The sequence below is a fragment of the Manis pentadactyla genome, chromosome 16 (genome assembly GCF_030020395.1).
Source record: "Manis pentadactyla isolate mManPen7 chromosome 16, mManPen7.hap1, whole genome shotgun sequence".
Lineage (NCBI taxonomy): Eukaryota > Metazoa > Chordata > Mammalia > Pholidota > Manidae > Manis > Manis pentadactyla.
The window spans coordinates 51,284,158-51,296,308 of record NC_080034.1 but is presented as its reverse complement, the minus strand read 5'-3'; the positions used below and the strand labels follow the sequence as shown (position 1 = coordinate 51,296,308).

At 39.6% G+C, this 12,151-nt stretch overlaps 1 protein-coding gene across 4 annotated transcripts in view; it reads right to left on the bottom strand.

Annotated features, from left to right (window-relative positions):
• Positions 1-12,151, bottom strand: part of DTNBP1 (dystrobrevin binding protein 1) — a 156,652-nt gene that overhangs the window by 75,056 nt on the left and 69,445 nt on the right. The gene's annotated exons all lie outside the window — the stretch shown is intronic.

Sequence of the window (12,151 nt, the reverse complement as noted above, 5' to 3'; positions counted from 1 at the left end):
TATCAAAGTACTAAGGTCCGTAGCTCTTCCTGTCACAAAAGGAAACTTCCAGTAAACCTCTGGCTTTTAATTTTGCCAGTGTCAACTGAGGATGCTGAAAACACAAAGTTTCTTGGGGAAATGTACAGTGGGAGGGAACAGACAAACAATCATAAAACAAACATGTCATTAAACAAAAAAAAGAAGTCAAAGCAAGTTGTTTTCAGGTTCCACTTCAAAATTTTTTGAAAAATTTTTTGCTCATTATCAATAATAGTAAAAAAGCAATCTCGAGGAGGTTAAGTTTATTTATCACACTCAGAATATGAGACATTCATCTTTTATTTGCACTCCAGGTTTTACTAAAACTAGAGATATTTTTAACTCTCAAATGGGTATTCCACACTACTAATTACAATACCCCTCATGTTCCAAAACAGTGACTACAATTAACAGCTGGCAAGGAGGACTGGCAAGCTGCCTGCTGGGAGACCATGCAGAGCATTCCTGTGATAGCCCAGGAAAAGAGCTTAACTCAGATGGCCATCTCACTCCTCTGTTCTAAAAATGCCAACTCCTCATAATACTGCTCCAGCACAACAATTCATTAACTAGGACAAAGGATGTTATTTTCAACACTGTCTTTTTTTTTTTAAGTGTGTTTTCCTTCACCCAAGAGTCCAACTTCAGTTCTAAAAGATTAACTGGGTATGAGTCAAATATGCCTGAAACCTACTTTATAGTCCAATAATGGGATGAAAGCTGAACTGCTGGCCAGAAAGGCAACAGGACATGACATACTGAAAAGATGCCTTCAATTTACTTCTCACCAATGCCCCCTCATTAGCGATTCCCTAAGGCTGATGGGTAGAAAAGATGACAGAACACTCAGTTCAATATTCTAATAAGTCTATTTTTCTATGATTATAATCTTTAGAGCACTTCAGCTTTCCTTCTTTAAGAATGTGTAACAGCAAAATTTCTAAAAGGAGCCTCCGTTTTAAAAAGCTGAAACTTGGAGTAGTGATTGAATGGACGTTTTTCTTCCTCTACTCCCACCCCCAAATAACAACCATATTAACAAAGAATCCAGCATCTATTTTATTAATGAGTAATTTCCCGATGAGAAAAGCTGCCTTTCATGTGCAGGGATCACCCTCACCTTTCATTCAGCCTCTGGCTGCCTCATCACCAGCGGGACGCTGCTCCTGAGGAAGACAAGAGCCCAGCAGAGCGAGCCCTCTTTCTCAGCATCTGTTATTTACAGGGTTTCATGACCACATCAGTAAAACTTCCAAGAAACTTCTTTTTAGATGAGGTAAGATGAATCACTCCTGTAAACAATTCCTACACAAGAACCCACCTGGGAGGTAGTGGTGGTACAAGTAACTGGCTCAGAGTAGAAGTCAGCATCGTGGATCTTTCAAAGAACTGATAAAGCAGAGCCCCAAAAGCCTTGAAATTTCCTAATTTTTAAGGTGGACTCTGCCATTTGTTAGGGCTAATCAGCATTTGGACATGCAGATGACATAGAGAAGGGAGGCACATGCAAGCCAAGAAGACGTAACTGTGAACTGAAGGCATGGAGGCCGAATGATGCAGGTTATACTCGAGAACAGCAGGCTGCATGAAGACAAAGTCGTGGAGAAAGGTTAAAAAAAATGAGCCAGGCTAGAAAGAGCAGGTTTTATTTTTAGCAGAATAACATGAGCCAGGCTGTGCTTTAGGCAGAACAGTCTGGCTGTGATGGATAGAAGTACTGACAAGAGGGGAATAAAAGCAGGCAGTACTTAGGGAACCACTGCAGGACTTTCAAGGAGAGCTAATTAGTGCCTGGCAAGAACAACGTAAGCGGAAAATGGCAATGAAAGGAAGAGTCCAACTTGAAAAATGCCATGAGGAAGACTCTACTGTCCACAGCAACTGATGACATGGGGATACAGCCGAGGAAGGAGACAAGTACTTTAACCATGAGGGTTCTGGTCTGGACCACTGGAAGGAAGGTGACAGAAAATGTGGGAAGAGGGACAGATTCTGGAGGGCAATGCACGAGTTCAGCTTGGAACTTCATATAACCTGGAAGGCTGGACACCTAAGGCTGGTGATGCTGAAAGCCATGATCCCATCTCCTGTGGCCTACTCAAGGATTTATTTAGCTCCTCCAGATCTCTAGTCCCTTACCTCCCATTCAGTCTTGAACTTACTCCAGTTTGGCTTTTTGACCCCACCACTGCACGATCAAGGTCACCAACAATAATCATGTTGCCAAATGCAATGATCTGCTCTCCTGAATCCCCTGGCAGCATCTGATCCAACTGGAGATTCCCTGAGCAAGTTTCCTCTAGTTTTTCTCTTACTTCCTCCTTTTCCTTTGCTAGCTTCTCTACCACTTCCAGACACTAAAACTAGAGCACTGGTTCTTGACCCTCTTTTCTCAACTTAGCATTCTCTCACAGGGTAGTTATATCCAGCTACGTAGCCTTAAATATCAACTATATGCTGACTTTCGGATTTATATTTCCTGTCCTGATCTCTTCTGTAAGTTCCAGACTTTATGCATCTGCCTGTTTGCTAGCTCTGCTCTGAAGTGGAGTAGGCTCCTCAAATATTTGCAGAACAGCCTATTCTTCCTCCAGTCTCCTTCATCTCAAAGCTATTACCAAGTTCCTCAACTACTGGTTTACCCATTTCCTCATTCTTCACATCCAATCCACCAAATAAATTCTGTTAATTCTATCTCAAAACTATCCATTTTCTTACACTGAACATTTGTTGAGCTCAATCATTCATTCAACAAAAACTTATTGTACCTAAGACACTAAGAATAATGCTAGGTTTGGGATATACTTTCTCCATAACCTCAAAAGAACTCTAGAGGAGAGACAAAGAGGTAAAGCAACAGCTGGAAGTCAATGTCCTAGATTAGGGCTCTGGTAATGACATGCTGAGGATTCTCTAGAAATAAAGAGGAGAGAGCAACTCATACTCTTTGGTTTGACAGGAAAGGCTTTTTGGTGTATTGAACTGAGTTTTGAAGTAAAGTACAACTGGTGGTGATGATCATCATCTCACATGACATTTATTGAGAACATGGCAAATATTTTACCCTGAACCATTACGTCATACTCTCTCAATTAACCAAAAGAAATGCATACATATGCAGTTTTCAGTTTTGGTCACTTGTCATTTATTAGAAATGCAGTGACACTAGTCAGTGTGAAGCAGTCTTCAAGTTCATCTTTTCCATGAAGATTTCCTGAACATCCAACTGGCAATCTCCCATTATCCAAACTCTGACAGCACTTAACTCAGTCAGTATATCGCCCCTAATGCACTGCCCTGTCATTCCTGTACAGGTATCATGTCTACGATGACACAACAGAGCTCCTCTCTCATCTGCCCTGATCAGGCTCGTGCAGAGCATCCGGCACAACAGAGACTCGCAAATCCTGAGTGTCAAGTACTGTGACTGCAGAATGACTACGAGTATCTGCTTCCTCAGAGAAGCCCTCACTCAACTATAGAGAATTTTACTCTGAGAAGTCTGATCACATAGTATCTCATTTGATAATAACTTGTCATTTGCATTTTAAAAATTTGAGTCTCTCATTTTCCATAGTGTAATAATATTTTCAGAAGATCAAATAAGTAGAAAGAATTGAAATGCCCTCTTTTAGATTTTATCATATTTTAAAATTTATTCAATTCAGAATGCTTTTACAAAATTTAGCATAATGAACCCTGAAACTAAACCATTCAATAAATAACACCAGACTCCAAATGTAATAATATTTCCAAAGGGTGAAACTGCTATTTAATCATTTTCTCTACAGGGGTTGAGTTATGAGGGCAGAATAAAAACAAAAAAGGCACCACACTAATAAATAAATCTATCAAATGTTGTAAGACGTACATTAAGTCTGTATATGTACAGAAATCATCTAAATCAGACTCACAGAAAGCTTAATAGATTGGAACCACTGGATAAATATCTCCATAAACACAATCATCTCACAGATGGAAGCATACTTTCTCTAAATACTAAACTGCTTCCCCTAGGACAAACCCATGATAAAAAGCTAAACACAATGATTCCATACAGCAAAACACCACACTCAAAATGCCAACTGCAAAATCAACTCTACCACTGTTCTCCACATTTGAAAATGTTTAGGGAAAAATTTTTTTTGAAGTACAGATCAGCAATGCCTTTTGTATAGAATACATTTGAAGAGCATCCCTTCATTATGGCTGTTATACTGAATCTATTACCATGACTACCTGTTCACAGGAAAGAGCTCACAAGACCTCTTTCAAAAAGGACGACCTACCACTCACTCCTCCCAAGTGCGTGGCACTGTAGCAATCTACAGTAATGAAAACATGAATCCTTACAGGCTTGGAGGGTTTGTGGTTTATTTGGGAGTTGGTTTATTTATTGTGATGGGTGGTAGGTGGCCTGGAGTGGAGAGGGGTTGAGGCAAGAGAGTTGACCATCCAGCTTGAGGTAAATTTCCTAAAAACTGTCTTTATCTGAGAAGACCCTGTTGTCATTTGTTACTTACACAGATCCTACTGAAAGGATGTGTTCTATAGCACAGAATGAGACCTTTTTAACATTATCTGTGAAAAAAAACCATTTGAACAGCAGCCAGTTCATTGTAAAAATGCCCTAAGTCCATATTTATCATGCCATTAGTGTAATAAAGTTTTATGTATTTATTTACACTGGGAAAGCACAACCCAGAAAGTAATACAATGACAGGATTCTAGAAACATTGCGTTTAAAGTTGAAAAGAATCTGAGCAATATAGTAACAAAGAAGACAGGAATTTAAAAAAATGGACTGCCTAAAAGATAATGGGGGTACGGGAAATGGGCTGCTTGGTGGCAGCACTAAATTATGTATTGATTAAATCCCACCATTGCAAGAGATTAGACCTGTTTCCCATGCATATCTGTTTGATCTCAAGGGGACACAGGTGTTTGAGGCTAGTGGGATAAAGAAGAATGAGATGGGGTAAGGAATATCCACTGTATGCCATGCATCATACAAGGCCCCTACAGATGCTGTCCCCTGCAGTCCCAATGCCCTGCTGCAGGTACTGTCATCCTCACTTAATGCTTGAGGAACATGGGGCTTGAGGATGAAAGGCCACACAGCTAATGCGTGACAGGATTGGGAAAAGCCCAGGCCTCCTGGTGTGTGCAATGTTTAGCATCCAGAATGCAGCTGAGGGGCCAAACACAGCTCGCGTGAATGCAAGGTATGACCTACGTGACGTATTTTAGCCCCACGAGAAAGTTACTTTTCTGGTAAGCTGGATACTAAAGTCATGCATATGAAATTCAGAGCTACCCCAAAATATCCAGGCAACACCTGGATCCACCCATTATCACTGACATAAACATGAAATGAAAACCCCAATATTCCCTTGAAAACATCTCAAAATTTTCAGGGAGGTCTGTTAATAAAGAGAGGACCTTTATTCTCACTGATGTGCTGAAACTAGCCCATGGTGACTAATTAGTTACTACTGTCAGCTGCAAATATATACTTTAGGTTTTTACTGTCTCTGTTAAAAACAAAAATTTTTTTTGAATTCTTTATGAATTCTAATATATAAAGTGGCATTTACACACTGGGAGAAAAAGTTCAGGAAAAGAGTACTGTAAACCAATTAGAGAAACATTTTTAAAGAATTAAGTCAAGACATGAGTTTTTAATGCTGATGGCAAACAGATACTCAGTTCAAAATAAAGCTTTAGGAACTTAAATACCAGTCCTAAACTGCATTTACTGCCAATCCAAGACTCTAATAACCTGTTAAATATTCTAGCTACATCTGTTCTTGTGACTACATATAATGTCTGAAACTGTCAAGATTTATTCTCTAAATCTTGACACTTTAGAACACAAATTTTGTTAAGCTCAATTCCTTGCCAACTTGTAGGCTTAGGTTTTATTTTGAAAGAAAATGTAAGATGTGATTATACATTCATGAAACCAATAATCTTGTAGCCTCCTGTCAAGAAGTCACTGGCCTAGCAAGTGTGATTACTATACTGAAATAAATATAACTTGCTATCAATTAACCACCTCTGAACTGTCTAAAATCTAACATCTAGTAAAGAGGAAGGAACTAGAAGGAGAGAAATGGAGAAGAGAAACACAAGTTTGAGACTTTTTTTCCTAACTTCCATGCCTCTACTTAATTTTTTGAGCTTATAGAATAGCTACAGTAACTGGTTTTAAATGTCCTTGTGCTATTTCTAATGCCTGCAGCAGCCCTGAATTAATTGTGACTAACTGGTTATCTCTTCAATATTTATTTAATAATCTTTGATTAGATGCCAGACATTGTGATTTACCTTGCTGGGTGCTAGATATTCTTGTATTCCTACAGATATTCCTGCTTTGAGATATGGTTGATTTACTGGAGACAGATCCCTTGACGCTTGCTTTGATAATCTCTGAAAGTCTGGAGCAGACCTCATTCAAGGGCTAATCAAATCCCCACTAAGAGAAGGCCTTGAGTAATCTTTCTAACACCTCATCAGGTTCTGAGATTTTCCAGGCTAGCTGTTGGAAAGGAGGACTGTTGAGCAACAGGAGCTGTTAACTAATCCTTTGGGTATTTTTTTTTAAATTTTATTTTGGTATCATTAATCTATAATTACATGAAGGACATTATGTTTACTAGGCTCCCCCTTTCACCAAATCCCCCCCACATACCCATTCACAGTCACTGTCCATCAACATAGTAAGATGCTGTAAAATCACTACTTGTCTTCTCTGTGTTGCACAGCCCTCCCCGTGCCCCCCGCCACACTATACCTGTTAATCGTAATGTCCCCTTTCTTTTTTCCCTCCTTTGGGTATTTTTTTCCTCCTGCTCGGGTAGCTTTCTCACATGCATTATCAGTACTTTGCTGGATATTCAAGGGGAACCTTCTACACATTTCCAGAGAGCCCCATTCTCCCTGTACAGCTCTATCCTCTCTGGTATCGTGTCCTGTAAACTAGCTGCCTTGGCTCTTCAACTCAGAGTCTGCTAGGCTCTTCCTGGGATCCCCCTCCCTGCACTTAGCCTGGAAACTCTCTCAAGGCAGAATGCTGGGGCGATCACAGGGCTGATCTCACTTGCTTCCTATCTATCAAGTCTCACTTCTCTTCTTTGCCCATAGACCAGTGTCCCAAAGACAGTTCATTTATTTTATCTCATTTTGGTTGTACCAGGAGGGAGAGTAAATCTGGTCTGTTACTCCACCTTAGGTAGATACAGAAGTCCACTCCCTTTCTGTAGAAGTACTGCCTGAGGGAAAGTTCTCCTGATCCACTTTCCCCCCAGCATCCGCGTAGACCTCCACTGCAGAACCTCCCAAGGTAGTTACTGCTGTTCTCCTTCAGACTAGGCACATTAGAACTTCTCTTTTGTTTCCAGAAACATCTTCACCCTGTAGAATGTCATTGGTTTCTTTGCTCTTTCTCAGAAAGCCAGGCCAGTGTGCCACACTCCTGATAAACCTCCCCACAACCACCATCCCCAACTTTCTGAAGTGGAAGTACAGGTCAGACTACAGCCCACTACCTGTCCAGGTTAGTTTAGACAGTCACTTCTTGGAGCTCAGGAGTTTAACAGGTTATTATCTAGAACCTAAACTAGTCAAATACTAGTAAAGATATGCCCTAACATCTCAAATAAATCTGTTAAGCTTTGCTTTAAAGATTTTCTAAACTTAGTCTTTAATCTACATTTGCCAAAACAAACACAAAAAAAGGAGCATAGTGCCTTAGCATTAGTTGTAATAAATAAAGCAAAAGAAATGACATTCTCAAAATATGCATGCACACTGAATCTCTTCAATAGAAGCAGTGACACCCCACTTACAAGAGTTTCTAAGAGATAAAAACTAAATTTCAAAGTCTTAATAAATCAATGAAAACTGTTTTTAGGATGTCCCTAAGCAGATTTCAAGTCCAATGGAAGACTGTGTTAAAATTATGAGTCATTTAATAGTTAAAGAGAATTACTAAAATCACACTCTTCAAGATGTACCTATTTTCAGAGACATTCCAATGGCATGCTCCCGGTGAAGGGGAAAACAAAGGATCCAGATGTTTGGAAATAAAATTATTTTAATTAAATCACATACTTATGTATGATATGACTAATTATTGTGAAGGAATTTCAATAAGCATTCTAAGGAATATATGGTTGTCCTGGAAAGATTAAAAATTTAGAAGGTTAAGATTCTACATTTCTTTTTAGCTCTACTTCATTTTAAACTTATCTATTATTCATGTCTCAGGGGTTTTGTACCTACTGTTCCTTCTGCTTGGACCTGTATAATCCTAGATCCATAAGTGTGCCTTCCTGTTGGGGTCTTAGCTCTCACATGTCTTCCCACTAGGGACTGTTCTGCTTGCCCTAGCTAAAGCAGCTCTCCATTTGTTGGTCACTACAGCATTATCCTGCTTTGTTTTCTTGGAAACCTACATAATTATCTGAAATTATATTCTATTACATGTTTATCATCTATTTCCCCTCAAAACCTTCAACTAAAAATATAAGCTGACTCCCAAATCTCAAGTCCATTTTTCTAACCTGCTAGCTAGAAAAACCCAAGTAAGTGGTTTTAAGTTCTTTATTTTGGCTCACATACAAAATATTAACTCTTTTTACCTGATGAAAAATATATTTGCTGTTGGCTATAAGAGCCTATGCAAGGGGATGGGATTAAAGATGGCATGAGAGGAGAGACAGAGGCTTTCTCCTAAAACTGGATACAATTAGAAAATTTAATTGTGCAACTAGTCCTGGGTGAGCAACAGGAAAGAGGACAGCGTCAGACTGCACACCACACACCTGGAGAAAAGAGCAGACCTCACTGAACGGGGTAATGTACCAGAGCTGTGGCTCCGTGGGCCATGGGCCCCTCCACCACCCTAGCTCACCAGCGGGAAGAAGAGAAACAGAGCAGGGAGGAAGTGGAAGGCTTGGGACTGCTGAATACCTAGCTCTGGAGGTCTGCTCTGGGAGCACAAACCTACATTTCATGGTGCTTTCATGAGACTTGCATGACTACCGGGTTGGAAAGTTAATACAAGCAGAGTTCCTGGGGAGATTGGGATTCCGGCTGCTTGTGGAAAGCAGGGATCCGTACCAGGCTGCTCTGGGACAAAAACTTATACCTGTGTGCTCGGCCCACTGGCTCAGGCAGTGGAGACAGGCACAGCAGCCGGGAGGCGGGGAACAGCTCTTTCCTCCCCCCAGGCACCAGTACCGCTCACCTGCGACCCCCAACATTGCTTCAGGGGCCAAACAGCTCCAGAATAGAGCTTCTAGACACTACAGGGCACCACATACAAACATGAAACGCAAAAGGAACCTTGTCCAGAGTAAAATTACTAATACAACTCCAGAGAAAGATTTAAACGATATGGACCACGTGACATTTCCTGAAAGGGAGTTCAAAATAAAAATCATCAACATTCTAATGGAGGTAGAGAAAGACATCCAAGAACTCAGGAATGAATTCAGGTCGGAGATCCAATTGTTGAAGAGCACGATGGAGAGTATTAAAAGCAGGTTGGACACGGTGGAGGAGACAATAAATGAAATAGAAACAAGAGAAGAGAAATAAAAAGAAGCTGAGGCACAGGGAGAAAAAAGGATCTCTAAAAATGAAAGAATATTGAGAGAACTGTGTGACCAAGCCAAGCGGAACAATATTCGCATTATAGGGATACCAGAAGAAGAAGAGAGAAAGGGATAGAAAGTGTCTTTGAGGAGGTAGTTGCAGAAAACTTCCCCAATTTGGGGAAGGAGACAGTCTCTCAGGCCATGGAGATCCACAGATCTCCCAACACAAGGGACCCAAGGAAGACAACACAAAGACACAGAGTAATTAAAATGGGAAAGATCAAGGATAAGGACAGACTGTTAAAAGCAGCCAGAAACAGAAATAAGATCACATACAAAGGAAAGCCCATCAGGCTATCATCAGACTTCTCAGCAGAAACCTTACAGGCCAGAAGGGAGGGGAATGATGTATTTAACGCCATGAAGCAGAAGGGCCTGGAACAAAGATTACTTTATCCGGCAAGATTATCATTTAAATTTGAAGAAGGGATTAAACAATTTCCAGATAAGCAAAAGCTGAGAGAGTTTACCTCCCACCCATCTCTGCAGTCTATTTTGGAGAGACTGCTATTGATGGAAGTGTTCCTAGGGTTGGATAGTTGTTACCAGAGGTAGGAAAACCACAGTAGGGAGGGTGGAGCAGCTGATTGCGAGGCAAATGCAAAATTAAATTAACTATTCCCAAAATCAATCAAGGGATAGACAAAAAGTACAGAATTTCATACCTAATATATAAAGAATGAAGGAGGAAGAAAAAGGAGGAGAAATAGAAAAGAACCTTTAGATTGTGTTTGTAACAGCATACTGAGTGAGTTAAGTTAGACTCTTAGATAGTAAGGAAAGTAACCTGGAACCTTTGGTAACCACGAACCTAAAGCCTGAAATGGCAATAAGTACATACCTATCGATAATCACCCTAAATGTAAATGGACTGAATGCACCAATCAAAAGATAGAGTCACTGAATGGATAAAAAAACAAGACCTATCTATATGCTGCTTACAAGAGACTCACCTCAAACCCAAAGATATGTACAGAATAAAGTCAAGGGATGGAAAAAGATGTTTCATGCAAACAATAGGGAGAAAAAAGCAGGTGCTGCAATACTAGTATCAGACAAAATAGACTTCAAAACAAAGAAAGTAACAAGAGACAAAGAAGGACATTACATAATGATAAAGGGCTCAGTCCAACAAGAGGATATAACCATTATAAACATATATGCACCCAACACAGGAGCACCGATATATGTGAAACAAATACTAACAGAACTAAAGGAGGAAATAGAATTCAATGCATTTATTTTAGGAGACTTCAACACACCATTCACTCCAAAGGACAGATCCACCAGACAGAAAATAAGGACACAGAGGCACTGAACAACACACTAGAACAGATGGACCTAATAGACATCTATAGAACTCTACACTCAAAAGCAATGGGATATACATTCTTCTCAAGAGCACATGGAACATTCTCCAGAATAGACCACATACTAGGCCACAAAAAGAGCCTCAGTAAATTCAAAAAGATTGAAAACCTACCAACCAACTCTTCAGACCACAAAGGTATAAAACTAGAAATAAACTGTACAAAGAAAGCAAAAAGGCTCACAAACACATGGAGGCTTAACAACACACTTCTAAATAGTAAATGGATCAACGACCAAATTAAAATGGAGATCCAGCAATATATGGAAATAAATGACAACAACAACACAAAGTCCCAACTTCTGTGGGACACGGTGAAAGCAGTCTTAAGAGGAAAGTATATAGCAATCCAGGCATATTTAAAGAAGGGAGAACAAATCCAAATGAATAGTCTAATGTCACAATTATCAAAATTGGAAAAAGAAGAACAAATGAGGCCTAAAGTCAGCAGAGGGAGGGACATAATAAAGATCAGAGAAGAAATTAACAAAATTGAGAAGAATAAAACAATAGAAAAAAATCAATGAAACCAAGAGCTGGTTCTTTGAGAAAATACACAAAATAGATAAGCCTCTAGCAAGACTTATTAAGAGAAAAAGAGAATCAACACACATCAACAGAATCAGAAACGAGAAAGGAAACATCATGACGGACCCAACAGAAATACAAAGAATTATTAGAGAATACTATAAAAACCTTTATGCTAAGAAGCTGGAAAACGTAGAAGAAATGGACAACTTCCTAGAAAAATACAACCTTCCAAGACTGACCAAGGAAGAAACACAAAATCTAAACAAACCAATTACCAGCAAAGAAATTGAAGCGGTAATCAAAAAACTACCCAAGGAAAAAAACCCTGGGCCAGATGGATTTACCTTGGAATTTTATCAGACATACAGAGAAGATATAATACCCATTCTCCTTAAAGTTTTCCAAAAATAGAAGAGGAGGGAATACTCCCAAACTCATTCTATGAAGCCAACATCACCCTAATACCAAAACCAGGTAAAGACCCCACCAAAAAAGAAAATTACAGACCAATATCCCTGATGAACGTAGATGCAAAAATACTCAACAAAATATTAGCAAACCGAAT